The sequence below is a fragment of the Zingiber officinale genome, chromosome 8A (assembly GCF_018446385.1).
Source record: "Zingiber officinale cultivar Zhangliang chromosome 8A, Zo_v1.1, whole genome shotgun sequence".
Taxonomy (NCBI): Eukaryota; Viridiplantae; Streptophyta; class Magnoliopsida; order Zingiberales; family Zingiberaceae; genus Zingiber; species Zingiber officinale.
This window is the reverse complement of record NC_056000.1, coordinates 70,074,050-70,100,493: the sequence shown is the minus strand read 5'-3', so window position 1 is coordinate 70,100,493 and position 26,444 is coordinate 70,074,050.

Sequence of the window (26,444 nt, the reverse complement as noted above, 5' to 3'; positions counted from 1 at the left end):
TAAATCCATAGGTCTGGATTACTTTATTAAACCGGATGTTACAAGACCTTGAAGCTTTACTTCAGTCCATAGACTGATTGAGCTTACACACAAGATGCTCTTTGCTCTTTGCAATGAATCCTTCTGGTTGCTATATATGGATGTTTTCTTCAAGACTTCCATTAAGGAAAACTGTCTTGACATCCACTTGCTAAATCTCATAGCTAAAAGAATCCGGATAGACTTAAGCATGGATACCGGTGAAAAGTTTCCTTTTTCAACAAGTCTTGTTTTGAAAGTTTCTACCTTCCTGTCTATCCCTCTTTTCCTATTGTAGACTTATTTTCACCTAATGGCTTTTACACCATTTGGTGATTTTATAAGCTCCTAGACTCTATTAGAATACATATATTCTAATTCTTTATTCTTTACAAAGATGCTGCATCTTTATCTTGGAGTGCTTCGTCATATGTCCAGGGATCAGGTTCGTGTCTACCAAGGATCAAGTCCAAAGACTTTTCCAAAACATGAATCTTTTAGGTTGCCTAACAACCCTCTCACTACAACGAGGCACTGTTTGTGTATCAATTGTGATACGTGTTGCAGTTTATTGTGATATTTTATCTTGTGCAGTTGGTACTAGATTAGACGTGTCATTTCTTTAATAACAATTTTACTTATGGGCTTGTGGTTCATTGTATAGTCCTTTTCTAAAATCGGGCATTGGTGCTAATAATGACCTTCTGTTTTTTAGGACTATAAATCTCTTTTCATTTCTCTAGGATAACTCACAAACAAGTGAACTCCTGCCCAACTTATCAGTGTCTCTCATGTGCTAGACCACCCAAATCTGAATATGCTTCAGATTAGGCTTACGCCTATTCTGCAATTCTATGGGAGTAGAGAGTTCTGACTTAGAAGGTACTACGTTCACTTCTGTTTCCAGTGTATATCCTTTAAAAACGAATTTGGTAATTTTGAATAACTCATCATCGATCTAATCTTTTCGATAAGAGTCCTATACCTTCTTACTACTACATCATTCTGTTGGGGTGTACCAGATGTAGTTAGTTGGGATTGAATCCCTACTTCTAATAAGTGACTCCTAAATTCTCCCAAGAGGTATTCGCCACTATGATCTTACCATAGTGACTTGATACTTTTACTTTGATGTTTCTCCGCATCAGCCTTGTACTCTTTGAACTAATCAAAGCACTTAGTTGTAACGACCCAATTTTTCCCATTTCAAGTTCTAAAGGGCCATAAAAATATTTGGAAATGCCTTTAAAATATTCTAGAGATTTTTAGGAATTTTTAGAGTGTTTTTACGTAATTTTTGGAGGTCGTTTAGTATTTTTACAAAACCAAAGAAGTTTAAGCAAAAAGTGTTGGAGAAGAGGTTCGAACCCGCGACCTCGGGTCGGACCAAACCAAGCCAAACCGGCTTGACCAGCTGGGATAAGAGATTTATGTTAATCTCAAATATAGTTAAATAAGGTTATAGTATAGTTGAGTTATATCCGATTACTTATAAAAGGGAATAAGTTTTGGGATTTTAGAAAACCTAACTTCTTCTCTCTAAATTCTTCTTCGCCTTCTCCCTCGCGACGGCGCAAGAACTCTCGGCGGAAACCAGGAGCAGCTAGGGTTGGAGATTTCGACGCCGGCGAAGCTTCCCTCCAACCGTCCTTCATCCACGGTGGTTGTTCCCGACGGAGAGAAGCCCGAGAGCTCAGAGGACACGCCGGAAAAGGGATCTACCTAGCCCTAGAAGTTCCCTTCCCTTCTTCTCAGTTGTAAGTGCAAGGACAAGCAAAAGTAAGTACTACTCACCTGTGGTAGGAGTTGCTCCGAGCTTCGAGTTGTGTTCTTTGCTTTCGGATTGTAGTGTACAGCATGCGTTCTCGGCTTTGGGTGTTCTGCCGTGGGCTTCACAAAGGGATCAAGAACTAGTTTAGTTTAATTGAGCATGTAGGATAGTTTTGCGCCGAATCTAAGCTTGCTAGGGATTAAGTTTTGTTTCTCCTTGTCCTTTTGAATCTGCCGTGGCCTTCAGGAAGGAGAAAGGGCTTAATGGATTTAACCTTGATTAATGATGCTTTAGCTTTTGTTGATTCTGTAATTTCTGGACAGATATATTGGCTTGGGTCATTTTCTTTATGCTGCTGTGAGTTGATTAAGAAGAGGAGAAGGGATTTAAATTGTCACAGCAATCACCCCTTTTAATAGCATATTCTTAACAGAATAGTTGATTTCCTTTGCTACCGTATCAAGCTTTGCATAGGTGTAAACCTCAGCAGATTATAGCCTGGTTGTAAGGATTCGGGTTAGCTTATTTTGCTACCATATCTAGCATTCCAGTGTTCAGTTCCTTTGCATTTTAACATGCAATTTAGTTTTAGAATTTCTTAGCTTTGCTCTATGTTGTAGCATGTTTAGAAAGCTTAAAGTTGCATTCTTTTGCCTAGTTTTACAGCATGTTTAGAAGCACTGAAGTAGCATTCTATGCCCTGTTTTTACAGCATGTTTAGAAGTATTAAAGTAGCATTCTTTGCCTATTTTTACAGCATGTTTAGAAGTATTAAAGTAGCATTCTTTGCCTATTTTTACAGCATGTTTAGAAGCACTAAAGTAGCATTCTATGCCATGTTTTTATAGCATGATTAGTAAGTTCAGATGTGCTTTCTTTTCCTTTATTTTATAGCATGTTTAGAAAGTCCAGATTTGCTTTCCTTTGCTCTATTTTGTAACCGGCTTAGGGAGTTCAGATTTGTTTCCTTTGTGTTATTTTTATATAGCATGCTTGGTTAGTTGTAATCCTATACTTGTTAGATATATATCTAAAGGATTCTAATAAGCTCTAATAAAGGATTATGAGAAGTATGAGTAAAGAAAAAGACCAAGGTCTAATTAAAAGAGATAACAAGTAAATTAAAGTAAGAGGCTAGTACCCGACATCCAAGAGCTTGTCGTTAGACAAATCCAGGTGACCATTTCCGAGGTCTTGGCCCTGGTAGACCGAGGTCTGCTCTTTTAGGATTGGTGGCTCGCAACCCCAACCTATTAGGGAACGCGCATGAGTTGGTACTAGGCCTGGGCCCAAGGAAAGAAAACCAAAGAAAAGAAAAGTTAAGTAAGAAGGAAGAAAGAAAAGAAAAGAAGAAAGGAAGTGAAAGAGAAATTAAAAGATTAATTTCTAGTATAAGAAAAGTAAGAAGAACAAGAAGAAGAAAGTGAAAGAGAAATTAAAAGATTAATTTCTAGTATAAAGATATAAGAACATGAAACAAGTTTATGCTTAGAATCAATAAAAGTTTAGTTCCTTAATTCTAAGCTTACAGTAGTTGTTTCATTACTTTCCTGTCAGTTAGTGAGCATGTTTAGTATTCAGTTTTATTTCTGTATACCATGAGTACATGCAGCTTTGCTTTAGCATTTCAGTTTCAGTATTATTGCATTGCTTTTATGCACTTCGAGTTTTGTGAGATAGATTAGTACTTACTAAGCGTTTTCGCTTATAGATCTTTTCTTTTTCCTCCTACCGCAGATAAAGGAAAAGCTAAGATATGAAGGGAGGCGACAGGGTGGTGGTGATGATGGATGTGTGTGGTGACTGAACTATGGAGAGGTCCAGAGGGGACTAGCAAGACTTATTTATTTAGAGTTTATGTCTAGTTCATTTTCCTTATTTCTGTTAAGAAATTATGAGTTTGTGATTGAGTTTGATGTGCATTGTAGCTTATTATGCTTCATTCTGGGAGCTTGAGTTTAGTTCATGTTGCTAGATTCGTTTTTGATTATGACAGGATTTATTACTGCGTGGTTGTGAATAAATTGTGATCCGGCCGCATGTGACTGTGTATATATATCTTGTGTATTATAGATTTGGTCACCGGTACAGGGGAAACTCTGCCGAAATTTTTCGGTAGGAATTTCTCTGAACCGTGATAAATCTAAGTGTCGCTAATAAGTGACACTAGTAAGTAGAGTAGGAGTTAGGTAACGGTCGCCCTTAGAGAGTAGTAGTAAGAAGGGTGGTCGTTACAGTTGGTATCAGAGCCAGGTTCCATTCTCCAGCATCACACACACATCAGCATCATCCTCGCCGTCTCCAAGTAAGAAAGTATTTAAATTTCTTTCTTATTTCTGCTTTCCTTATTTTTACTGCAGTATAGAGTACTTTCCTTTTTTGAGTACTAAAGTAAGATAGAAGATTTAGTTTCCCTTGTCTCTATTCGTATTTATGTATGATTAGAAGGGTTAAAGTAAGATATCAAGCCTTTACCTTGCATAATTGGATGTTAAGAAAAAGGATGTTCCCGTACCATTCGTACTGAGAACCAAGATCAGGAGAACGAATAGCCCAGAACCCTTGGGCCTATTCTCTCTGAAATTGTTACTCAACTTCAGAGACAAGTAGCGAGCACTGCAGCAAGTGATTGCCAATCTAATGGCCAATCAGAAACCAGCTCCTCCCACTTCCCCAACCATTAATGTGGAGACCCCAGTAGTGACTGAAGTCCTATCAGTTGCCCTGGAAGTCGCCACAACACCTAGAAGACAAGAAGCATACCTCATCCAGTGGCTGAAGCTGAAACTAGAAAGCTTCTCAGGCACGACTGAGCCCTGGGATGCCCAGGCTTGGTTTAAAACACTGGAGAGCACTATAGAGCTTCTTGACTGGCCAGAAGTCGAGAAGGTCAAGTGCGCCTCTCTCTGCCTGTCTGGAGATGCTCGTATGTAGTGGGAGAGGATAAAGACCAAGAGAGCAGCCGATCAGATGAGTTGAGCAGATTTTCAGTTAGAGTTCTATGAAGAGTTCTATCACCAACAAGCACTATGAGGGGTTTATAGAGTTCAAGCCAGCCAAGGTAGAAGACAAGACAGTAGGGAGCTTGGAGCCCTAGTCAAGTAAGTGCAGAAGAACAGAAAGAAGGTAAGAAAGAGGGGGTTCGGGTGGTCTGTGAATATCCCGAAGTATTCCCAGCAGATCTACCTGGACTACCTCCCAATAAATGAATGGATTTGAGATTGAATTGGTTCCTAGAACCGGTCCAATTTCAAAAGCTCCGTATCACATGTCTCCAGCAGAGCTGAAGGAGTCACAAGAACAACTACAGGAGTTACTTGACAAAAGGCTTCATTCGCCCTATTCATTCACCCCGGGGAGCTCCAGAGTTGTTCGTTAAGAAGAAAGACGGATCCGTGCTAATGTGCATAGATTTCAGAACGCTGAGCAAAGTAGCAGTTAAGGACAAGTACCCCCTTCCCAGGATCGATGACTTATTTGATCAATGAAGAGGAACAACAGTGTTCTCGAAGATAGACTTGCGCTCTGGGTACCATCAGCTGAAAGTGAAAGGAAGAGATATACCCAGAACGGCATTCAGAACCAGATATGGACACTACGAGTTTGTAGTTATACCATTTGGAGTGACCAATGCACCTGCGGTCTTCATGCACTTAATGAACAGAGTGTTCAGAGAATATCTTGACAAATTTGTCATCGTATTCATCGACGACATTCTGGTCTATTCAAGGACCCCCAGAGGAGCATGACACGCACTTGAGGATGGTACTGCAGACTCTGCAGCAAAAGCAGCTTTATGCTAAATTCTCAAAGTGCGAGTTCTGGTTAAAGGTGACGTTTTTAGGTCACATAATTTCTAAAGAAGGTATCCAAGTGTATCCAGCCAAAGTGGAAGCGGTCAACAATTGGAGTAGACCCAAGAACGTCAGAGAGATCAGAAGCTTCCTTGGTTTAGCTGGGTACTATAGGAAGTTTGTGGAGGATTTTTCCAGGATAGCTTCTCCGCTAACAGCCCTCACCAGAAAGAACAAGAGATTCGAATGGTCAGGTAAATGTGAGCAGAGCTTCCAAGAGCTAGAGAAGAGATTGATCAGTGCTCCCATTCTGACTGTTCCACAAAGCGACAAGAGTTTTGACATCTACAGCGATGCTTCCAAGATGGGTTTAGGAGCTGTACTCATGCAAGAAGGAAAGGTCATAGCTTATGCTTCCAGACAACTCAAAGACTATGAGAAGAACTACCCTACTCATGATCTCGAGCTGGCAGTTGTAGTTTTTGCACTTAAACTCTGGCGACATTATTTGTATGGAGTCCAGTGTAGAATTTTCACAGATCATCAGAGTCTTAAGTACTTCTTCACTCAGAAGGACTTAAACATGAGACAGCGTAGGTGGCTGGAGTTGGTCAAAGATTACGACTGTGAAATTTTCTACCACCCAGGCAAAGCTAACAAAGTGGCAGATGCACTCAGCAGAAAATCTAGTGCATCACTGATGTCCTTGTCATCACTAGCCCTGCCACTGCAGAAGGAGTTGTCAGATTTTGGGCTTGAAATTATCGAAGGACAGCTCTCTGCATTGACCTTAGAGTCCACATTGCTTGTGGAGATACAGAGAAAGCAAAGTGAAGATCCGGACATCCAGAAGATCAAGCAGGGGATACAGAAAGAAGACAACTCAGAGTTTAGAGTGACAGATAGCGGGATTCTTTATCAGGGGAGTCGCATTTACGTGCCCAATGATGAAGAACTGAGAAAGAAGATCTTAGAGGAAGCTCACAGTATACCATATTCCATACATCCTGGTTCTCCTAAGATGTACCAAGATGTGAAACAGAGGTTCTGGTGGGCAGGACTCAAGAGAGACGTTGCTAAATATGTCAGTACCTGCTTGACATGCCAGAGAGTCAAAAGCAGAACACCAAAGACCAGGAGGAGTTCTTCAGTCTCTTCCAATACCAGAATGGAAATGGGAAGACATATCCATGGACTTCATAACAGGTCTTCCCAGAACCACCAATGGATATGATGCAATATGGGTAATAGTAGACCAATTGACCAAGTCTGCTCATTTCCTAGCCATCAAGGGGTACCACTCCATAGAGCAGTTGGCCCAGCTATATGTTAAAGAGGTAATCAGACTTCATGGAGTTCCTAAATCTATCATTTCTGATAGAGATGGGCGCTTCACCTCACACTTTTGGGAGTGCGTTCAGAATGCACTAGGCACCAACTCAAGTTCGACTTTCCATCCGGTGATGGGCAGAAGGCGAGTGAATCGATTTTAGAGGACATGCTCGAGCTTGTGCGCTAGATTTCAAAGGAAGTTGGTGCAAGTATTTGTGCTTAGTGAATTCGCTTACAACAATAGTTATCGAGGCCACCATCAAGATGGCACCATATGAAGCACTATATGGCGAAATGCAGATCACCCATATCTTGGCAAGAAGTAGGAGAGAAAAGAGATAGAAGCGAGTTGGGCATTCGAGACGGAGGTGATAGATGAGACTACTCAAGCAATCCAGAAAATCAGACAAGACTGCCAGAGCAGACAGAAGAGTTATGCTGACACACGCCGTAGGCCATTGGAGTTCCAAGTAGGAGATTCAGTTTTCCTCAAGGTCGCTCCTATGAAGGGAGTGATGAGATTTGGCAAGAAGGGCAAATTAAGTCCTCGCTATGTAGGACCTTACCTGATCATAGAGAGGATTGGGAAAGTAGCTTACAGTTGGACTTACCACAAGACATGTCAGCAATACACAATGTGTTTCATGTCTCTATGCTAAAGAAGTGTCTCCATGACCCGAGCCAAGTGATTCAGCCTCAGTCAGTGCAGATCCAAGAGGATCTTAGTTATGAGAGCAGACCTACACAGATAGTGGACAGAGCAGTCAAGAGATTGAGAAATAAAGAAGTACCACTAGTGAAGGTCATCTGGCAGAACCAGAAGCACGAGGAAGTCACTTGGGAGCAGGAGGACAGCATGAGACAAAAGTATCCAGAGCTATTCTAAGTTCGGGGACGAACTTTTTATAAGGTATGGGGGATTGTAACGACCCAATTTTTCCCATTTCAAGTTCTAAAGGGCCATAAAAATATTTGGAAATGCCTTTAAAATATTCTAGAGATTTTTAGGAATTTTTAGAGTGTTTTTACGTAATTTTTGGAGGTCGTTTAGTATTTTTACAAAACCAAAGAAGTTTAAGCAAAAAGTGTTGGAGAAGAGGTTCGAACCCGCGACCTCGGGTCGGACCAAACCAAGCCAAACCGGCTTGACCAGCTGGGATAAGAGATTTATGTTAATCTCAAATAGAGTTAAATAAGGTTATAGTATAGTTGAGTTATATCCGATTACTTATAAAAGGGAATAAGTTTTGGGATTTTAGAAAACCTAACTTCTTCTCTCTAAATTCTTCTTCGCCTTCTCCCTCGCGACGGCGCAAGAACTCTCGGCGGAAACCAGGAGCAGCTAGGGTTGGAGATTCCGACGCCGGCAAAGCTTCCCTCCAACCGTCCTTCATCCACGGTGGTTGTTCCCGACGGAGAGAAGCCCGAGAGCTCAGAGGACACGCCGGAAAAGGGATCTACCTAGCCCTAGAAGTTCCCTTCCCTTCTTCTCAGTTGTAAGTGCAAGGACAAGCAAAAGTAAGTACTACTCACCTGTGGTAGGAGTTGCTCCGAGCTTCGAGTTGTGTTCTTTGCTTTCGGATTGTAGTGTACAGCATGCGTTCTCGGCTTTGGGTGTTCTGCCGTGGGCTTCACAAAGGGATCAAGAACTAGTTTAGTTTAATTGAGCATGTAGGATAGTTTTGCGCTGAATCTAAGCTTGCTAGGGATTAAGTTTTGTTTCTCCTTGTCCTTTTGAATCTGCCGTGGCCTTCAGGAAGGAGAAAGGGCTTAATGGATTTAACCTTGATTAATGATGCTTTAGCTTTTGTTGATTCTGTAATTTCTGGACAGATATATTGGCTTGGGTCATTTTCTTTATGCTGCTGTGAGTTGATTAAGAAGAGGAGAAGGGATTTAAATTGTCACAGCAATCACCCCTTTTAATAGCATATTCTTAACAGAATAGTTGATTTCCTTTGCTACCGTATCAAGCTTTGCATAGGTGTAAACCTCAGCAGATTATAGCCTGGTTGTAAGGATTCGGGTTAGCTTATTTTGCTACCATATCTAGCATTCCAGTGTTCAGTTCCTTTGCATTTTAACATGCAATTTAGTTTTAGAGTTTCTTAGCTTTGCTCTATGTTGTAGCATGTTTAGAAAGCTTAAAGTTGCATTCTTTTGCCTAGTTTTACAGCATGTTTAGAAGCACTGAAGTAGCATTCTATGCCCTGTTTTTACAGCATGTTTAGAAGTATTAAAGTAGCATTCTTTGCCTATTTTTACAGCATGTTTAGAAGTATTAAAGTAGCATTCTTTGCCTATTTGTACAGCATGTTTAGAAGCACTAAAGTAGCATTCCATGCCATGTTTTTATAGCATGATTAGTAAGTTCAGATGTGCTTTCTTTTCCTTTATTTTATAGCATGTTTAGAAAGTCCAGATTTGCTTTCCTTTGCTCTATTTTGTAACCGGCTTAGGGAGTTCAGATTTGTTTCCTTTGTGTTATTTTTATATAGCATGCTTGGTTAGTTGTAATCCTATACTTGTTAGATATATATCTAAAGGATTCTAATAAGCTCTAATAAAGGATTATGAGAAGTATGAGTAAAGAAAAAGACCAAGGTCTAATTAAAAGAGATAACAAGTAAATTAAAGTAAGAGGCTAGTACCCGACATCCAAGAGCTTGTCGTTAAACAAATCCAGGTGACCATTTCCGAGGTCTTGGCCCTGGTAGACCGAGGTATGCTCTTTTAGGATTGGTGGCTCGCAACCCCAACCTATTAGGGAACGCGCATGAGTTGGTACTAGGCCTGGGCCCAAGGAAAGAAAACCAAAGAAAAGAAAAGTTAAGTAAGAAGGAAGAAAGAAAAGAAAAGAAGAAAGGAAGTGAAAGAGAAATTAAAAGATTAATTTCTAGTATAAGAAAAGTAAGAAGAACAAGAAGAAGAAAGTGAAAGAGAAATTAAAAGATTAATTTCTAGTATAAAGATATAAGAACATGAAACAAGTTTATGCTTAGAATCAATAAAAGTTTAGTTCCTTAATTCTAAGCTTACAGTAGTTGTTTCATTACTTTCCTGTCAGTTAGTGAGCATGTTTAGTATTCAGTTTTATTTCTGTATACCATGAGTACATGCAGCTTTGCTTTAGCATTTCAGTTTCAGTATTATTGCATTGCTTTTATGCACTTCGAGTTTTGTGAGATAGATTAGTACTTACTAAGCGTTTTCGCTTATAGATCTTTTCTTTTTCCTCCTACCGCAGATAAAGGAAAAGCTAAGATATGAAGGGAGGCGACAGGGTGGTGGTGATGATGGATGTGTGTGGTGACTGAACTATGGAGAGGTCCAGAGGGGACTAGCAAGACTTATTTATTTAGAGTTTATGTCTAGTTCATTTTCCTTATTTCTGTTAAGAAATTATGAGTTTGTGATTGAGTTTGATGTGCATTGTAGCTTATTATGCTTCATTCTGGGAGCTTGAGTTTAGTTCATGTTGCTAGATTCATTTTTGATTATGACAGGATTTATTACTGCGTGGTTGTGAATAAATTGTGATCCGGCCGCATGTGACTGTGTATATATATCTTGTGTATTATAGATTTGGTCACCGGTACAGGGGAAACTCTGCCGAAATTTTTCGGTAGGAATTTCTCTGAACCGTGATAAATCTAAGTGTCGCTAATAAGTGACACTAGTAAGTAGAGTAGGAGTTAGGTAACGGTCGCCCTTAGAGAGTAGTAGTAAGAAGGGTGGTCGTTACATTAGTCTTGCGGTGCATCAAGTAAATGTATCTATATCTCAAATAGTTATCTATAAAATAGACAAAATTTTCGAACCTTCCTCTTGTCTGGATAGTCATAGGACCATACAAATCAGAATAAACCAATTCCATCATATCCTCGGCTCTATACCCCTTAGACTTTTAAAAAACTTCTTGGTTATTTTTCCTTCCAAGTAAGACCCGCAGGATTGGAAAGATTTTCACTACCAATGAACCTAAGAGTTCATTGGTTTTTATCCTTTGAATCCTACTCAAGTTAATATAACCTAGCCTTAGACTGCCAAGGATGTGATTGGTTCATTTCCGAAGGTTCCTTTCCCTTATTAAATTTAGAAGATGTGTTACTAATTTCCATTTATTACATTGTGGGAGTTATTGGATTTATAAATTGTCAACCAATGTACCAGAACAGATAATTTTCCTATTTTTCTTGATAACAAGTTTGTTATCAAAATAGATAGAATATCTATTCTTTGATAGTTTAGAAACCGGAATCGAATTCTTTCTAAACTTGGTATATATAGACAATTTCTTAAAAATCATTTTTATTCCTATCATAGGATAAACATCTCCCATTGCAATAGCTGCTACTTTTGCAGTAGTGCCCACGTAGACGGTGATTTCTCCTTCATATAGTTATCAGGTTTCCTGGAACCTCTGCAATGAATTGCAGACATGATCAGTGGCTCCCGTATCTACACACCAGTTACCGGTAGATAGCACCACTAATCATGTATTAACTAATGAATGAAATACACCTATTTTGTTCTTAGTTTTAAGAGGACAGTCTACCTAAATGTCCAAGTCCTATTTTCAATCATTATAATTGGGACTACTAAGACTATTCTATAGTATAACAACTAGGGGATTGACAAACATTTTAAATCCTAAGAATCACAAAAATATTTGGTCAAGACCAACACCTTAAAATCCCCATGAATTTTGTATGTCACGATAGTGTGGACGTATACAAAATCAAAAAAGGAATTTTATCCATTAATTTTATTATCTCGTCAACTTTACTTTATGACGAATAAAATTAATAGTTGATCTATCTTTGATCAAATATTTGGTCAAAAATTTTGAATTTATAACATTGATTCCTCAAACAATATTATTTAAATTCACCAACACCTCAAACACCGTGAATTTTGCATGCCACGATAGTGTGGACGTATACAAAATTGAACATTTGTAAGAGGAGGGTTTTACCCATTAATTATCTTGTCAATAAGTCTTTATGACAAATAAAATTTCCTCAAACACCGTGAATTTTGTATGCCACGATAGTGTGGACGTATACAAAACCAAACATTTGTTAGAGGGGTTTTTCCCATTTTATTTCCTTGTCAAACTGACAAATAAAATTACCTCATACATCATGAATTTTTGTATGTCACAATAGTGTGGACGTATACAAAATCTCAACATTTGTAAGAGGGGGTTTTAATTTTATTATCTTGTCAACCTATCTTTATGACAAATTAATAGTTGGTTGTCTTCGGTCACACAAATAATAGCAGTGACTCCGATGGGGAGGATACTATTAGACGTGCCTAAGTGTATACCATTACTTGACACTAAGTCCATTAATAAGATTATGCCCCTTCCGATGGGGAAGATCATACGCTCTTAATTAATTTCCTATAATCATCCTAAATGGAAGTTTGATCTAGAGATTCACAAACAAACTCATCCGATATGGAGGAAGGCACTCAGAGCCAACGCGCAAGTTTGTTTGCATCACTTACAAACCAATAATGGAGACCGTGGAATTTATTAAAATAAATTCCTTTCCCACTTACTTATTTAAAGTGAGGAATTTTAAGTTATCCTAGCATACATCACATGCATACACACACATCACAGTAAATAAAGCAATAAATATGGAAATTATTTTCCAACTATTATGGTCTTTTCCTGTTACTGTCCTCTATATGCTCCAACCCTAGCTGCTGTCATCTTTAGCCACCGCCATCGGGTCGAGTTGTCGCATCCATCTTTAACCCTCTGGTGCTCCAAAAGTACCACACCTCACAAGAATCCGATCCGCAACAAAAATATAATTTTACATATATTGATCCTATATTCCATGAAAGAATGTACATGTAATCTAGATAGAAAATAAAATTCTAAAATCCTAAGGCTAATATAGCTCCTGCTGTATTAGTTACATACAATCATGCACACACAAAATAATGCCCTTGACATGTCCAGAGCCGTAACTTCCATAAGGCCAGAGAGGCAACCGCCTCAGGGCCCAGCCCAATGAAGGGCCTATTTTTTTTTTAAATTATACCTAAAACAAAATGAGAGGCATGAACCCTAAATAACCGCTAAACCTATTCTTACGGTTTTGAGGCACGCACCGATGCACAACTCTTCTTTGAATGCCTCTAATGTTTCTCTTTTTTGCACATGATTTATTCTCCAGTGTTCTTTTCTACCGATGCATGGATTCACTGAACAAGAGGTAATCCTAATCTTCTTATTTGACCTTCTTCTTCGTCTTGCAACACGCGACACCAATTGTATCTTAATCATGCAACAACGGTAATTTGTGCGACCTAATCACGTCGATTCTCGCAGTAGCTATCTCACGCAACACGGGTTGGTGGTTGTTGGCCTTTGCTCGTGTGGCCTAATTGCACGACGCGGTGGCTGTCACACGTTACCCTGGTCGCTTGTGCGAACGACAACCTAATTGCATGGTAGTTACTGCTTATCGCCTTGCTACTACCTGCAACCACCGTATTGGTCTTAGTGTTACAGGATACATTAAATGAACTATCAATACTATAGAGTGAGAAAGAAATAGTCCGACAATTGGATTATTCATATTTTATAAACATTTTTACCTCTAAAATAGCTAGACAAGTAGTGTTTATAATAATATATTATTTTTGATTTATTTATGTATTTATATATTATTTGTAAATTAAATTTTATCATTATTTATCGTACTAAAGGGTCACTTTTTAATATGCGCTTCAGGCCCCGTCGAATACAAGTACGGCTCTGGACATGTCCAAGGGTCCAATCACACACAACATCTATAAGTCATAATAGTTGGAGCCTGCAACCACAAATTTAGCACATCCTACTATTATCCTACCAAAATTATGTATGGCATGTGCATAATCTAATTTGAAAACCAAACACACAGAGGCAAACCCTAGCTCTGATACCAATTGTTGGTTAGTCCTAAGAAAATCGTACCGGTTCCACTGTACAAAAATTTTTTGTACAAGTGTCGAACCTTTCCTTAAATAACCTATTGTGTTCTTTAGAAGTTAAATTAGGAATCGCAGACGGAACTTAACATCATTTATTCCAAATTTAACTTATCTGTTCTTAATGGTTTAGATTTGAATCGCAAGCGAAACTTAACACTATTGATTCAAATATACCTATGTTATTAATTCCATAAATATTAATTTCTAAAATTGGCTTCCAAGACGGCATGGCGAGGCACATGGCCTTCTTGGATATGGGAGCAACCACCACCGCCTAGGCAAAGCCTTTTAAGAAAAGCTAATATTTATTTCCTTAAATAACTCTAGGTTAACCAAAAGGAACAATCGAATCACAAATTCGAAAAAGAAGAAAACACAAACTCGAAAAACCTATTTTGAAAACTCTAGAATCATATGCCTCTTGTGTTTGGTATTTCCATAACTAACTATACAAAGAAAACTAGTATGATGCGGAAAACAATTACTAGTTATACCTTTCTTTATAAGCAAAATAACCTCTTGATCTTCTAACGTATTCCTCTTCTTATCTCGGACGTTGTGTGGGCAATGATCTTCCGAGATGAGAACCACCAAGCTCTTTCTTCTCCAAGCTAGATTCGGCCACCATTAATTCTCCATGAGAAGTAAAGGTCCGACCACCACCACCAAGCTCCAAGGGATGCTAGAAACGAAGTCTTCTTTCTCTCCTTCTTCTCCTAGCTAGAACCGGCCACCATGGAAAGCTCTTGTGTTGATGCCACTAGCCACAAAGGATGAAGAGAAAAGAAGGAGAAGAGGAGACCCTAGGGCCGGCCACACCAAGGAAGAAAAGAGAGGAAGAAAAGAATAGAGTCGTTAGCCATGAAGGCACCTCTACCCCCTCTTTTATAATCCTTAGTCTTGACAAATAAGGAAAATTTTAATAAAAACTTCCTTAATTCTTTTGCCATGAAAACAAAATTTTAATTAATTAAAAATTAATTTTCTTTTCTCAATTCATATGGTCGGCCACTTTCTCCCCAAAACAAGGAAAGTTTTAATTAAAACAAGAATTAAAACTTCCTAATTTGTTTTCAAAAATTTATAAAAATTTCTCCAATAATTTTTCCCTTCATGGTGATTTATAAAAAAAAAAATTATAAATTAAAATCTTTTTTTTAAACATGTGGATAATTTCCAAAAAGGAAAGTTATCTCTAAAAATTAAAATCTCTTTTCAATCTACAAATAAGGAAAGATATCAAATCTTTTCTTAATCTTTTGTAGAAACTAATAAAAGAGAATTTTTAATTTTTAAAACTCTCTTTTAAATTATTATCATGGTTAAAAAGGAAAGTTTTCTCAAAATTAAAATCTCCTTTCAATATACAAATAAGGAAAGATTTCTAATCTTTTCTTAATCTTTTGTAGAAAACTATAAAAGAAAAATTTTTAATTTTAAACTCTATTTTAAAACCATGATATCCACATAAGAAATAATTTTAATAAAAATCCTTTTTAATATTCTAGTGGTCGGCCACCTAAGCTTGGGACCCAAGCTTTGGCCGGCCACCAACTTGGCTCATCCACTTGGTCTTGGCCGGCCCTAGCTTGGGTTCCAAGCTAGCTTGGCCGACCCCATTAGGATGGATAAGAAGGTGGGTATGTGGTGGGTATAAATCTCTATATACAAGAAGCTACAATAGGGACCGAGAGGAGGAATTGGGTTTGGTCTCCCGATGAAATTAAGCTTCCCGTGTTCGCCCCGAACACACAACTTAACTTCATCAATAATAATTCATACCACTAAAGAATTATTATTGAACTACCGCACCAATCCCAAATTACATTTTTGGGCTCCTTCTTATTATGAGTGTGTTAGTCTCCTTGTGTTTAAGATGTCGAATGTCCACTAATTAAATGAGTTACTGACAACTCACTTAATTAATATCTTAGTCCAAGAGTAGTACCACTCAACCTTATCGTCATGTCGGACTAAGTCCACCTGCAAGGTTTAACATGACAATCCTTAAGAGCTCCTCTTGGGGACATTATCAACCTAGATCACTAGGACACAGTTTCCTTCTATAATAAACAACACACACTATAAGTGATATCATTTCCCAACTTATCGGGCTTATTGATTTATCGAACTAAATCTCACCCATTGATAAATTAAAGAAATAAATATCAAATATATGTGCTTGTTATTATATTAGGATTAAGAGCACACACTTCCATAATAACTGAGGTCTTTGTTCCTTTATAAAGTCAGTATAAAAAGAAACAACCTCTAATGGTCCTACTCAATACACTCTAAGTGTACTAGTGTAATTATATAGTTAAGATAAACTAATACCTAATTACACTACGACCTTCCAATGGTTTGTTCCTTTCCATCTTGGTCGTGAGCTACTGTTTATAATTTATAAGGTGCTGATAACATGATCCTCTGTGTGTGACACCACACACCATGTTATCTACAATATAAATTAATTGAACTACTACATTTATCATAAATGTAGATATTTGACCAATGTGATTCTTATTTCTAGATAAATATTTATACCAAAAGCTAGGCTTTTAGTATACACTCTAACAATACACCTATATTGTTCTTGGTTCTGAGAGGACAGTCCATCTTAGAGTCCAAGTTTTGTTTCCAATCAATATAATTGGGACTACTAAGTCTATTCTATAGTATAACAGTTAGGGGATTGACAAACATATGAAATCCTAAGAATCACAAAAATATTTGGTCAAGACCAACTCCTTAAAATCCCCGTGAATTTTGTATGTCACGATAGTGTGGACGTACACAAAATCAAAGAAGAGATTTTATCCATTAATTTTATTATCTTGTCAACCTAACTTTATGACAAATAAAATTAATAGTTGGTTGATCAAATATTTGGTCAAATCTTTGAATTTAAAATAACATTAATTCCTCAAATAATATTATTTAAATTCACCAACACCTCAAACACCGGGAATTATGCATGCCACGATAGTGTGATGTATACAAATTCAAACATTTGTAAGAGGAGGGTTTTACCCATTAATTATCTTGTCAATAAATCTTTATGACAAATAAAATTACCTCAAACACCGTGAATTTTGTATGTCACGATAGTGTGAACGTATACAAAACCAAACATTTGTAAGAGGGGTTTTCCCATTAATTTTATTTTCTTATAAACCTAACAAATAAAATTACTTCATACACCATGAATTTTGTATGCCATGATAGTGTGGACGTATACAAAATCTCAACATTTGTAAGAAGGGTTTTAATTTTATTATCTTGTCAACCTATCTTTATGACAAATTAATAGTTTGTTTTCCTTTAGTCACACAAATAATAGCAGTGACTCCGATGGGGAGGATACTATTAGATGTGCCTAAGTGTATACCATTACTTGACACTTAGTCCAGTAAATAAGATTGTGCCCCTTCCGATGGGGAAGATCACACGCTCTTAATTAATTTCCTATAGTCATCCAAAATGGAAGTTTGATCTAGTGATCCACAAACAAACTCATCCGATATGAAGGAAGGCACTCAGAGCCAACGCACAAGTTTGTTTGCATCACTTACAACCCAGTAATGGAGACCGTAGAATTTATTAAAATAAATCCCTCTCCCATTTAGTTATTTAAGGTGAGGATTTTTGACTATGCTAGCATACATCACATGCACACACACACATCACAGTAAATAAAAGCAATAAATATGGAAATTAATTTTTCAACTATTATGGCTTCTTCTATCACTGTCCTTCGCGTGCTGTCATCCCTAGGGATCATGCCGTCGGGTCCATTGAGCTTCCTTTTCCGCTGCGCCTCTGGTCCTCCAATAGCACCACGCCTCGCAAGGATACAATCCGCGACAAAAATAGAATTTTACATATATTGATCCTATATTCCACAAGGGAATGTACATGTAATCTAGATCGAAACAAAAATGTAAAATCCTAATAACTAATACAGCTCCTGTTGTATTTTATATTACAATCATGCATACACAATAAAATGCTCTTGACATGTCCAAGGGTCCAATCACACACAATATCTATAAGTCATAATAGTTGGAGCCTGCAACCACAAAGTTAGCACAGCCTACTATTGTCCTGCCTAAATTATGTATGACATGTGCATAATCTAACTGAAAATCAAAACACACAGAGGCAAACCCTAGCTCTGATACCAATTATTGGTTGGTCTTATGAGGATTGTACCGGTTCCACTGTACAAAATTTTGTGTAAGTGTTGAATCTTTCCTAAATAACCTATTGTGTTCTTTAGAAATTAAATTAGGAATCGTAAACGGAACTTAACATTATTGATTCCAAATTTAACTTATCTGTTCTTAATGGTTTAGACTTGGATCGCAAATGGAACTTAACACTATTGATCCAAATCAACCTATGTTACAAATTCAATTAAATATCTATTTCAGAAATTGGCTCCCAGGTCAAACATAGTGAGGCACATGGCCTTCTTGGGTATGGAAGCATCCACCACTGCCTCAATAGAAAGCACTCAACGAGTGTAGGCCTTAGAGTAGGAGTCGATGAAGGCGCCAAACCAAGTAAAACTGGTTCTTGTTAGCGTTGTGATTTTCATTTTTCCGCTGCGTACTCGCTTCAAATTTTTAAATCGCTATTCATCCCCCCCCCTCTAGCGCTTTCACGATCCAACAGATATATCTAGAGGGCTTAATTTCTTGTTCATTTGGGTGGGGGGGGGGGGTGGGGGGGGGACATGTAGGGAGAGAAGGGGGACACACCTCTGTCTCGCACATGCCATCACCGTCGTCGTCGTAGCCTTCTCTCTCGTCGCCGGCGAGCCGCCTCCCTCCCCTCCCTTTCCCTTGCTCCATCTCTTTCTGCATTTTCTCCATCACCTCCCTCCCCTCTAATTGGCAGATGCTTCCAGCCGCCATCTTCTTCCTTCGAGGTTCCACCGCCACTACGAAGACGCAAGGGAGGTTTTGGTCCCTCGCCTTATAGAAGCCGACGACACCCATGCCGACACCGGTCGACTACCCCGACGTTGACACCGGCCAACGCTGGAACGGCCTTTTTCTCTGGCCGTCACAGTTATCCCCCTCTTCGCTCATTTGAGATGCGCCACAGCCAAGGCGCCACGCTGTTGCCACCTCACCGATCGTTGCATCCTCGTCAGCCAGCCACCGCATCATCCTCCCCCTTTTCAGTGACGTCGTGGGGGCCTGCAGCCACCACGCGTCGCATCCCCTTTCGCCAGCAACCTCCATGGGTCGCAACCTCCCTTGCCGGCAGCCTCTACGTGTCAGCAACCCATGTATCGGTAGTCCATGCAACAACTTCACCCCGATTCTGATTCTGTGTCACTGTTGTATTCTGACCCCTATGTCGATCCAATTTGTGTGTCGTATCCTGAGCTACAACCATAGTGCATCTCGCTATTGTGTTCTGGCATTCACACCGTTGTTGTGTTAAAGCCTACGTGCCGATCTCATATCCCGGCCTATGTGCTAATCATATTTCCTGATGATCCTGTCCGAAATCTAAGTCAGACAAACCGTCGGGTGAGGTAGATGAAATGTTGACTGAATCACGACATCTCGGAAGGGGGGTATGCTGAGATGGCTTCTATGTTGATCAAGTCGTCAGAAGTTCTCTGGTCAATGCTACCTGCAGCCAGTGACCGGGTTGCCTCGGTCCTTGGTACCCTGATCCTCAAGGCAGATCCAATAAATATATAAGTAGTAGACTAAAACGTATAATAATGAAATGTGTATGAATGGAGAGTGTACCCTAGCCCAGGGGGCCGCCCTCAGGTGTAACGACCCAAATTTTCCTTACTTTGAGTTCTAAATATCTTTGAAAATGTCTGAAAATACTTTTAAAATATTCTAGGGATTTTTAGGAATTTTTAGAGTATTTTTATGCAATTTTTGGAGTCCGGTTGGCATTTTTACCGGGAGGAGGAAGTTTTAAAAAAAAAAAACAACACAAAGTGCAAGAGCTAGGATTCGAACCCAGCTTCTCGGGCCCAAGCCGTAATCGGCCCAACCAACCGAGCTGAGCTCGTTTTATTAACTAAGTGTGTGAACAAATATATTTAAGTTATAGGTGGAACCGAATCACCTAGGTTATAAAGGGTTAAGTGTTGTTCCCGTGACCTAAACCAAAACTTTCCTCTCCTTTTCTCTCCCGACGGCGCGATTCTTCTTCCTCGGGCGAAAAGGGGGCGACGGCGCTAGGGCTCATTTCCGGTGACCGGCGAGGACTTCTCTTCGGGAGTTATTCGCGGATTCGTGGTCTCCTCGTCAAGGAGAACACGCGGATAGGAAAGGATAGCCGAAACCTTCACTTCATCAGAACCCTAGATCTCTTTCTCCGGTTGTAAATCCAAGAACCCATTGTAAGTGCTTCTCACCTGCGGTAGGAGTAGCTTTCGGGGTTTTCGTTTGCGTTTTTGTTGTTGTGTAATGAACAGGAGCAGCTTTTCATTCTAGCACATGGTTTTGATTTCAACCCTTGCTTTAACAATTTGGTTTAAGATTTGGTTCATGTTCTTTTGATATGTTTAGAGCACGGACAGAATGTTTAAAGGTTGGTTCATGTTCTTTTGATTTTTTTAGAGCACGGATAGAATGTTTAAGGGTCTTCCTGGATTGTTACAGCATGTTAATTTAAATGTATTTACCTTACATTTCAAGCATGTCTAAGTAGTCACATTTCCTTCAAGTCACAGCATGATTAAAGGATTGTTAAGGTTCAGAAATAAGTTGGCTTTACGAACTTGCTGTTCAGAAATTGTTGCTGCCGTGGGCTTGACCAAATTCATTTCTTATGACCAAGTAGCTTTTAATTGCTGTTGAGTTTTGTTTTGAATATATATACTTTTATATATTAGTGGAATATGGTTTTAGAATCTCTTGTATGATGTATATATGTGAGAAGTACAAGCAAGCAAGACTAAAGTCACAAGTTGATCCTGAATTCCAGAATTTAGAATCAAAGCACACTAAGTGCTTAAATAAATGCCAAGGCATTTTATTATAAGAAGTATTTAAAAATCAAAAGTATTTTACTTTTAAAGGGCATGTACCGGACACAAGGTCCAAGGAATGGGCTCCAAGTTGCCCCTAGACATAAGGTCTAGAAGTGTCTTAATGGTTTTGGGATTAGCTACCTCAATTCACATTAAGAAAGGCGCGCAAAGTGGTATAATGCCGGGCCCAAGTAAAGTTGAATATTATTTTAAAGTATAAAAGTATTAATTTAGAAACAAATAGAACAAGTTCCTTTATCTAAGTTGCAAATTCTAGCAAGTTAAATGGTTGTTTCCCTTAGAGATGCATGATGTAATTCTATCTGCTATTTTCATGATGAGCATGTACTCCCTGTTTTATTTTATGTTTATGCATTCTTTATCGGATTTTGTGAATAGAAAGCACTTACTAAGCTTTTAGCTTATAGATACTACTTTTCTTCCTACTGCAGATATAGATAAAAATAAAGGAAAAGCTAAAGTGTTATAGAGGAAGGCGACAAGGAGACGTTGATGATGTGTGTGTGGGGGCTGTTTATGGAAGCTTGGGATTTTTGCTGAATTGTTATACCTGCTAGTGCTCTTTTAATTTCTGCAAAGAGAGAATTATTCTGAAATGCTAGGTTGTGTTTAAATTGCTTCATTTATGTGTTAGAATCAATAAATTGGTAAATGCTTATGCTCATTACCTCTTCTTACTCTGCTGGAATGTTAAATTGCTGGAAGGTTAAGTTGCTGGGATTATTCGGATGGTTAAATGCTTGGTTAAATGCTCAGAAGTCTTTATGCATGCTGGAAATTTTATATAGGTTTGTTTTATGGAAGAAAATGCATATGAAAATTCGGTTTTGACTGCTCAGTAGCCTTATGTGATTGCTGGTATGTTGTATGAGTTTGCTTTATGTAGGAAATTGGCATGGGATGATTCGGTGGATATAAGATTAGTATTTTTTTTTTATGTGCATATTGGTATCTGGTATGAGTTTAGCTTAAATGGAAATCTGCCATTAGCAATATTCTGCTGTAGTATTAACTGTTGCTATCCAGTATTTATTTCTGCTGTAGTGAAGATGATTCAATGTGTGATGTTCGGTTCTTGTTGAAAGGAATGAGCAGTAGGGTTGATTAATTCCTTTTCATTCCTGTTAAGATATAGAATGAAATGAATGCAAGATAATTAAAGGATGTAGCAAACAGTAGAGTTACTTAAGCTTCATTTGTCTATATGTTATACTTGCTTGTTGCTTCACTTATTTGCATGTTTAAATAGTAAGAAAAAAAAAGAAATTAAAATATCAGAGCAGTTTAAAGTTCTATTAGATATGTGATATGTTTTATACAAATGGATTAAAGCATTTCTAGTGTTAAAAGTAGGTAGTACCAGTTATGTGTAGATAGTAGATAAGTAACGTTCACCCTAGAGAGTAGATAGAAGGGTGGCCGTTACATCAGGTGGGACGTTGCTCGAGATGTCAAGACCTAGAAGAGCAAGTGACTCAGAGCCGGATGAAGAGCTGGATCTGACAATGTGGAGCCGGACGCAGTGGTATGAAACCATATACAACCTCGGCATGCAGGCCGGAATATGACATCAGCACGCAAGCCGAGATATGCTATCGATGTGCGGGCCGAGATAAGACATCGGCACCTGGCCAAGAAATGATAGTGTCACGCAGGCCGGGCTACACTGACGACACACAGGATGGAACACAACACACAGGACGGATAGTAATAACAGCATGAAGGCCAAGACACCAGATTGGTACGAAGCTAGAACACAACAACGACTCGATGGTTGAAACAAAATAGAGACTAAGACTCCGAGAGAAGAGCTTGTCGAGTGGTCGGATCCAATAGTGATAAGAGAGGCGGTGCTATGGCATCATGGAGGAGACCGACTGTGGATGCAACGGTGACCGACTATGGCGCAAAGGTGGCAACTAGCTGTAGCGTGATGATGACGTGCTCAGCTCTAGAATGGGTCGAGAGTAGTAAGCGGCAGGCTCTGAAGGGTAGCTGTCAGTGTGCAAGCGAACTTAGTGATGGAGGTGTTAGAGTGTATACTAAAAGCCTAGCTTTTGGTATAAACATTTATCTAAAAATAAGAATCACATTGGTCAAATATCTACATTTATGATAAATGTAGTTGTTCAATTAATTTATATTGTAGATAACATGGTGTGTGGTGTCACACACAGAAGATCATGTTATCAGTTCTTTATAAATTATAAACAATTGCTCACGACTAAGATGGAAAGGAACAAACCATTGGAATAGTCGTAGTGTAATTAGGTATTAGTTTATCTTGACTAATAAATTACACTAGTACACTCTAAGTGTATTGAGTAGGACCATTTTAGGTAAGTTCTTTTTATACTGACTTGATAAAAGAACTAGACCTTAGTTATTATGGAAGTGTGTGCTCTTAATCCTAATATAATAACAAGCACATATATTTGATATTTATTTCTTTAATTTATCAATGGGTGAGATTTAGTTTGATAAATCAATAAGCCCGATAAGTTGGAAAATGATATCACTTATAGTGTGTGTTGTTGATTATAGAAGGAATCTGTGTCCTAGTAATCTAGGTTGAGAATGACCCCAAGAGGAGCTCATAAGGATTGTCATGTTAAACCCTGTAGGTGGACTTAGTCCGACATGACGATAAGGTTGAGTGGTACTACTCTTGGACTAAAATATTAATTGAGTTGTCAGTGACTCATTTAATTAGTGGACATTCGATATCTTAAACACAGGGAGACTAACACACTCATAATAAGAAGGAGCCCAAAATGTAATTTGGGATTGGTGCGATAGTTCAATAATAGTTCTTTAGTGGAATGAATTATTATTGATGAAATTAAGTTATGTGTTCGAGGCGAACACGGGAATCTTAATTTCATCGGGAGACCAAAACCAATTCCTCCTCTCGGTCCCTATCGTAGCCTCTTGTATATAGAGATTTATACCCACCACATACCCACCTTCTTACCCAACCAATAGGGGCCGGCGAAGCCAAGCTTGAAGCTCAAGCTTAGGGCCAGCCAAGCCTAAAGGTTGAGCCTTAAGGTGGTCGGCCACATCGTATTAAAAAGGGATTTTTGTTAAAATTATTTCTTATGTGGATATCATGGTTTTAAAAGAGAGTTTAAAATTTAAATTTTTCCTTTTATAGCTTTCTACAAAATATTAAGAAAAGATTTGAAATTTTCCTTATTTGTAGATTGAAAGGTAGATTTTAATTTTGAGAAAACTTTCCTTTTTAATCATGTTCATGATTTAAAAGAGAGTTTAAAAATTAAATATTCTCTTTTATAAGTTTCTACAAAAAATTAAGAAAAGATTTGATATCTTTCCTTATTTGTAGATTAAAAGAGATTTTAATTTTTTTAGAGATAACTTTCTTTTTATCCACATGTTTAAAAGAAAGATTTTAATTTATAAAATTTTATTTTTATAAACCACCATGAAGGGAAAAATTATTGGAGAAATTTTTTATAAATTTTCGGAAACAAATTAGGAAGTTTTAATTTTTGTTTTAATTAAAACTCTCTTTGTTTTGGGGAAATAAGTAGCCGGCCATGTATATTGAGAAGAGAAAATTATTTTTAATTAAATAAATTTTCTTTTTCATGGAAAAAGAATTAAGGAAGTTTTTATTTAAATTTCCTTATTTGCCAAGACCAAGGATTATAAAAGAGGGGGTAGAGGTGCCTTCATGGGTGAACGACTCTATTATTCTTCTCCTCTCTTTTCCTCCTTGGTGGTCGGCCCTAGCTTCTCCTTCTTCTCTTCTTCTTGTGGTCGGCGTCAACCCCTCTTGGAGCTCTTGATGGTGGCCGGTTCTAGCTAGGAGAAGAAGGAGAGAAAGGAGTTTTTGTTTCTTGCATCCCTTGAAGCTTGGTGGTGGTGGCCGGACCTCTACTTCTCTTGGAGAATTGTGGTGGCCGAAACCTAGAAGGAAGAAGAAGGTGCTTGGTGGTTCTCATCTCGGAAGATCGTTGCCTACACAACGTCCGAGGTTAGAAGAGGAATATAGTAGAAGATCAAGAGGTTATTTTTGCTTACAAAGAAAGGTATAACTAGTAATTGTTTTCCGCATCATACTAGTTTTCTTTGTATTGTTATTTTTGGAAATACCAAACACAAGAGGCATATGATTCTAGAGTTTTCGAAATAGTTTTCGAGTTTGTGTTTTCTTCTTTTTCGAATTTGTGATTCGATTGTTCTTTTTGGTTAACCTAGAGTTATTTAAGGAAATAAATATTAGCTTTCCTTAAAAGGCTTTACCTAGGCAGTGGTGGTTGCTCCCATATCCAAGAAGGTCATGTGCCTCGCCATGCAGTCCTGGAAGCTAATTTTGGAAATTAATATTTATGGAATTAATAATTTAGGTAGATTTGAATCAATAGTGTTAAGTTCCGCTTGCGATTCAAATCTAAACCATTAAGAACAGATAAGTTAAATTTGGAATCAATGATGTTAAGTTCCATCTGCGATTCCTAATTTAACTTTTAAAGAACACAATAGGTTATTTAAGGAAAGGTTCGACACTTGTACAAAAAATTTTTGTACAGTGGAAGCGGTACGATTTTCTTAGGACTAACCAACAGGAGGGAGGCGAAGTGTGTGATGTCGGCACACAGAGGGGGAGACAGTGTCGTCGTTCGACCATGAACAGTGTAGAAGAAATTGCTGGTGGGCAACTGTGGATGCCAGAAAGAAGAGAAGGGAAGATGTACCATCGACCAACTAGAGACGAGGTAAAGAGGTGCATTCGCGTGGGGGATCGACGACGTGCGTCGAGGGACGAAGGAGGCAGCGCTAGCGTCCGGCGCCAGCGTGCGTAGCTTTCGTGGTGGCGGAAGAACCCAGCTCCCTTTGTGTAAGGTGGCGGTGGCAAGCACGAAGGAAGAAGAAGAGAATGTCATGACCTGCGGCATCTGTCGCGACGTCGACATCTCTAGCATAGGCAGCGACTGGAGGCGTCTACAGGTGAGAGGAGAAGGAGAGAGGAGACAGCGGCTTTCACTAGGGTGGTGGCGCTGGCGCTGGGGGTAGGCAGCGTTGGCCGAGTGAGAGAAAATGAAGCGTCGTCCATGCGAGAGAAGAGGAAGGACGGTCTGCGACGCAACCCTTGAGGGGCGACGGTCTGGTGAGAGGCAGAAACGGTGTCCCTATGCACCTTCATCATGGCGGCGGAGAAGAAAACCCACGCACCCCCCCCCCCTTTCCATGAACAATGCCTCCCTTTTTCTTAAAGCCCTAAATAGTGCAAAGACTAAAATGCCCCCCCCCCCCCCCCCCCCCCACAATTTAATTCCTCCTCTGCCCCTAAACCATATCCACATCACTCGGCCAGCGTGCCGATCTCATATCCCGGCCTACGTGCTAATGTTATATCCCGGCCGGTGTAGCGCGGCGAGGTCCTGGCCTGCATGTCGTCTTCCATATCCATGTCACACTCGATCAGCTGTCGTCAGATCCAGCTCTCGTCCTGCTC